The following is a 6,000-nucleotide window of genomic DNA, read 5'->3' as shown; positions in this document are numbered from 1 at the left end:
ATCTTTCTCCTAAGATAAGAGAACCTAGTCTGATGAATCTTTCTCCTCGGATAGAAGTCTTAGTCTGATAAATTTTTCTCCTAAGATAAGAAAATCTAGTCTGATGAATTTTCTCCTGGGATAGAAATCTTAGTCTAATGAATCTTTCTTCTAAGATAGCAAAAAAATAATCTAGTCTGATTAATCATTCTCCTCGGATAAACGTCTTAGTCTGATGAATCTTTCTCCTAAGATAACAAAAAAAAAGACCTAGTTTGATGAACTTTCTCTTAGGATCAAAATCTTAGTATGATGAATCTTTCTCCTAAGATAGAAAAAAAAAACTAGTCTGATGAATCTTTATCCTAGGATAAACGTCTTAGTCTGATGAATCTTTCTCCTAAGATAGAAAACCTAGTTTGATGAATTTTCTCCTAGGATAGAAGTCTTAGTCTGATGAATTTTTCTCCTAAGATAACATAAAATAAAAAAGACCTAGTCTGATGAATCTTTCTCCTAGGATCGAAGTCTTAGTCTGGTGAATTTTTCTCCTAAGATAAGAAAACCTAGTATGATGAATCTTTCTCATAGGATAGAAATCTTAGTCTGATGAATCTTTCTCCTAAGATAACAAAAAAAAACTAGTCTGATAAATTTTCTCCTAGGATCGAAGTCTTAGTTTGATGAATTTTTCTCCTAAGATAAGAAAACCTAGTCTGATGAATTTTCTTTTAGGATAATTAAAAAAAAGAAGCCTGGATTTAAAAAAAAAGGGTCATTTGTTCATTCCCTCAGAAAATAAGCATCGGGCAATTTGTTTAAAAGAATGATTTTCTCAACAAAAAAAAATCCTTCTTGGTTCATTTTAGACATAGGGTCTCCATTTCCTAGTTGATGTTATTTTTGACATAGGGTCTACACTCCCTAGTTGATTTTATTTTAGATATAGGGTCTCCACTCCCTAGTCTTATTTTCCAACATAGGGTCTCAACTCCCTAGCTGATTTTATTCTAGACATAGGGTCTCCACTCTCTAGTCTCCTTTTCAACCTTTGTTTCCTTTTCCAACATAGGGTCTCCACTCCATAGTTGATGTCATTTTAGACGTAGGGTCTCCACTCCCTAGTTGATTTTATTTTAGACATAGGGTCTCCACTCCCTAGTTGATTTGATCTTAAATACAGGGTACACCACTCCCTGATATCTTTGCCAATATAGGGTATACCATTCCCTAAGCGCATTTTCCCAACATAAAGTACACCAATCCTTAGTTGAGACATCTTTTTGATAATAAAGGAACACCATAAAAAAAAATCATCATGATCTTTTCAGGGTATACCATTCCTGACATTTTATTGCTTTTAATAAAGAAGTAATTTAGAATTTTGTTACATTAACTCACGAAATTTTCCTAGTAAAAATTGGGGCAAAACAATTTTGTCCGTTTGTTTATTTTGGTGTCTGAGCAGATTTTACCACGAGGCACAGGGTTCGAGACGACCAAAATAAGAAGTCTCGATCCAGAATAAAAGAATAAAAGAAAAGAAGTAAACCCAAAATGCAGAAGCAGATGAAAGATGTGAGCTGCTCAAGACATGCCTGAAGTCACGAGCACTGCATTCCCCGTTTTTATCAGAAGAAGCCGTGAAAGATGAACTAGCACCTGCAGCTAGCAAGCATCAAACTTCAAATCAAAAGTCTGCATGAAGAACCATTCAAGACTCAAAATCAATCTTCAAAAGATTTATAGATATGAATCTTGTAACTCATAGCTGATAGGTTGGTTTAGTTTCTTTAGATTTTAATTTTGATGTAATAATAGGACCACGAACCAGAGTCTCGACGGAACCTCACTCGACTCTCCAACTCATCATTCCATAATTCTCCTTGAACTACACGCGACCTGATTCTCTTATAACCCTGAATATGTATGATGTCTAAAATCAGGACTCGATTGCACCCTTTCTTTTGTTTATTTTCCCTTTTGAATAAAGATTTGGTCAAATATTAGTCACATGGATCACTTTGTCTTTTCTTGAAAACTCTTCATGTTTCCAAGAAAAGAGTACCATATTTGGAGTTTTTATCACTTTCAGTATTTAAATAGTTTTTAAGTTTAATCTTGATATTTTAGATTGTATTTTACCTTTTTATAAGTTTTATTTGATAAAATTTAAAACCACAAAAAGAAAAGAAGATTTAATTCGGACTAGTTCTCCAAAAGTCTTGCTTTGCTCAAATGTCCAAATCATGACCTAAATTGGGCAAAACCTGAACCCAATAGCCAAAAGCCCAATTTTCTCAACCCTCTAGCCCAACTCCATACCCACTAGATCTGAGCCCAATACCCTTTAAGCCCACCAAAAACCTAATCCCATAACTAGAGTCTCACCCCCCACTTCTCTAAAAAGGAAGATCAGCTAAAAACTTAAGAACAAAAGGGAGGAGAGCGAGTAGCCCCACACACAAAACAAAAATTGGTCGACCACCCATTTCCTCCATTGAAGCACTCTCTCTTTCACTTTGAGAGAACCGACCATCCCTTTGATTTTTCTGAGAGCTCTCATCTCTCCCCTCATTCTAAAGGGAACAACCGCAACAACACCAACACAACAGCCAAGATACTCATTTTTTCTCCAACTTAGCATGGCCATGAAAACTAGTAAAAATATCCCAAACTCCAGCTCTTAAAACCAGCAAAACCCCAGCTCATAACTAAGGTAAAAACCCCTTCAAAATGACTCACAAAACTGCCGCTACAGTGAAGTTGCACTAGAGTTCCGTCTGTCGAGTTCGCCACCGTCGTTGGAGTCTCGGTCATGGTTCTGTGATTCAGTGGTCATCGGCTCTTGTCGGAGCTTTTCTCTGTTGCTATACAATTTGCTTTGAATATAATTTTATTAATATGTCCACCTCTCAAACTTGTTCTTAAATTCATACATTATAGTTAATTTTAATAAATGTTAAATCAAGTTTATGCTTAGTTTGTGATGGAATGCCTTTTATTTAGTTTAATGCATTGTTTCTATCATGCCTACTAGATTTGGTGTGTTGAGGCATTAATTTAATCGGTTATGCAACATTGGTACTCTATTTTGTTTGACGAGAAGGCTGCTGATTTGTGAACTTAGTTGCCAACGGAATATATTTCTTTATGAACATAAAATTGCTTAATTGACTTGGGATGAATCCGTTGGAGCTTAAAGTTAATTTCCTATGGATGTTCACCAGCTCTTGATATGATTTCAGACGTATTGTCATTGTTCTCTAGTATCTTTTGAGGCAGTGGAGTTATTAAGAGTTATTACTATTCACTTTGCTTGATTTGTTGTCACACTAGCTTTGGATGTCATTAATTTATCCGATCTTAAAATGCTTAGTGTTTTGTTACTGTAAAATGGTTTTAAATCCAGAACGTTTGGTTAGCTCTTTCCTCTCTAATGTTTTTGTTTTGCAATCCTCGTCAATTGTATGTCTTAATATATCTTCCATCAATTACCATTGGCACTGCTAGTTAAATTGTGGTGCTAATTCCTTTAGCTGAATCAGAAAGCTTTTCTTTTTCCATCAATTACACTCGTAGTTTGCTTTAGGCGCGATTAATAAATTATCGTGACTATGGGTACGGTTCCCGTGGCATGGTCACGATACGTAAATCCAATTAGAGTGTGTGTTTCACGTGACTCGACCAGAGCTTCCAATAATAATAAAAATTAACATGTTGTGAATCGCGGTTGTGTTTCACATGGCGCGATTCGCAATGTGTACAAAAATAAATGAGTGCGCGATATCGCGACTTGTTCAAACAAATTTCATAAATACTAAAAGCGGTTAAAAAGTAAAAATGCACAATAGGTTTCAAATATGCATTGAATCAGATAATTAGGATAATTATTAATAGTTGAGCGACCGTGCTAAAACCACGGAACTCGGGAGTGCCTCACACCTTCTCCCGGGTTAACAAAATTCCTTACACGATCTTCTGTGTCCGCAGACCATAAATAAGAGTCAATTTTTCTCGATTTGGGATTCTAAAATAAACTGGTGACTTGGAACACCATAAATTATTTCAAGTGGCGACTCTGAATCAAATAAATAATCCTATTTCGAATAATATCACTTTTATTGAAAAAAACTCCCCATTCTTCGAAAAAATGAGGTGTGACAACTCTGGCGACTCTGCTGGGAAAAAGAACCCAGAACTTCTGGTTCAGGGTTCAAATTCGAGCTTAGAATAATTGTTATGCTTGGCTTTCTTGTGATTGTCTGATATTACATGTTTGGGCCTAATGTGCTAATTGCCGCTCTTTACCGCTTTGATATTGCCGTGAACTGTATATAAAAATATTACGACGCCCTTATTTTCTCTTAGTCTTCTAAATCTTATGTGAAGTGTGCGCTTCGCGTGGCTTATTTTCTGTTAGATTCATACCTCTAAGTTTAGAATGAGGATCGGACAAGTTGCAAAGGCGGTGAAACTTCTATATTCCTGGTACACTGCCCCCCATCGATTCGAGTTGTCCGCTCGGTAAGCCTTGTCTAGAACTCCACAACGTAAGGTTTAAACATAGAAGAACAAAATCTCATATCGGATCCCTAGTAGGTACGCTTGTTTGCATCATGTGCATTTGACTTTGGGGACTCAACATAGGGGTTGGGTCCGTCTAGGACAAGTGTACCCCAAAATAAAAAGACCATCCTGATACATCTTGCATGCTACTTGCTGCATTTGTTTGTTCTGGTTTGCATGTTGACTCGCTTCTAGAATAGAGAAAGAAAATCAAGAAAAACAGAAGAGAAAAAATTGACCCGACTCCTGAAAATCCTGGTATTTGAAAAAAAAAAAGGAAAATAAGATCCTGAAACTCTACCGATTTTTTAGAAGGTTGTCACAAATTAGTCCAAATTTTCAAAAATGACATTTTTCCTCGGTCCTGCAAAACTGACCGAACTACGTGGGTCTGATTCTCACCGGATGTAAGATGCGTAGGCAAACCTCATCGGTTCAAGTCCCAAATTTAAAAAATCAAAAAATATTTTTATTTTATTCATTCTTTAGAAGTCTTTCCTTAGAAAATTTCAAATAAAAGAAATTTTAAAACCACAAAAAAATCTTTCTTTATAGAAGTCTTTCATTCGAAAAAAGAAACAAATCAAATCAAAATCCAAAAATATTTTCTAACTTTTTAGAAGTCTTTCTCCCATAAATCCAAAAAAAATCCAAAAAATATTTTCTTTCTTTCCAAAAATTCTCAAAAAAAAAAAAAGAAAAAACAAACAAACAAACAAATCAAATTCCAAAAATATTTTTTTTCTTCTTTATAAGTCTTTCTTTCGGAAATTAAAAAAAATCAAAATCCAAAAAAAAGAGTTAGTTTATTTTTTTTTATTTTTTATCTTCCCGAACTACGCAAGATCTGATTCATGTTCTCACATGATTCGTATGCAAAACTGATTCAAGGGAAAAAGAGAGCAATGCGTTCTTTCAAACCTAAAATCTCGTACTTTTCCTTGTCAGTCAACTACAAGAGTTAGTCCTAAATAAAAGAAAATGAATGGGGTCGTACCTTAGCAATAATATCGTTTTAGGTAAGTCACATTCCAAGTGCTCGGTAGCTATTCACCGTTCATCGTCCCGAGCTTGTATGATCATTGTTTAGTGATTTCGTTCATATGATACTGCCCTTCCCAGTTCGGCCTCAACTTTCCCTCGTTCGGGTTCCAAGTGTTCAACCTTCAACGTAACCTTCCTTAGCACTAAATCTCCGACGTTAAAGTACCAAAGGTTGGCCATCCTATTGTAATATCTTTCGATCCGATGCTTTTGGGCAGGCAGCCGAACAAGGGTGGCCTCACGCTTTTCATCCAATAGCTCCAGGCTTGTGTTCATGGCCTCGTCATTTGATTCTTTTGTTGCATATCGAAATCAGATGCTTGGTTCTTCAACCTCGACCGGTATCAAAGCTTCAGCTCCATAAACTAATGAGAAAGGAGTGGCTCCGGTACTGGATTACGAGGCCAT

Source organism: Nicotiana tabacum, chromosome 13, assembly GCF_000715075.1.
Source record: "Nicotiana tabacum cultivar K326 chromosome 13, ASM71507v2, whole genome shotgun sequence".
NCBI lineage: Eukaryota > Viridiplantae > Streptophyta > Magnoliopsida > Solanales > Solanaceae > Nicotiana > Nicotiana tabacum.
Note: the sequence above shows the minus strand (reverse complement) of the source record.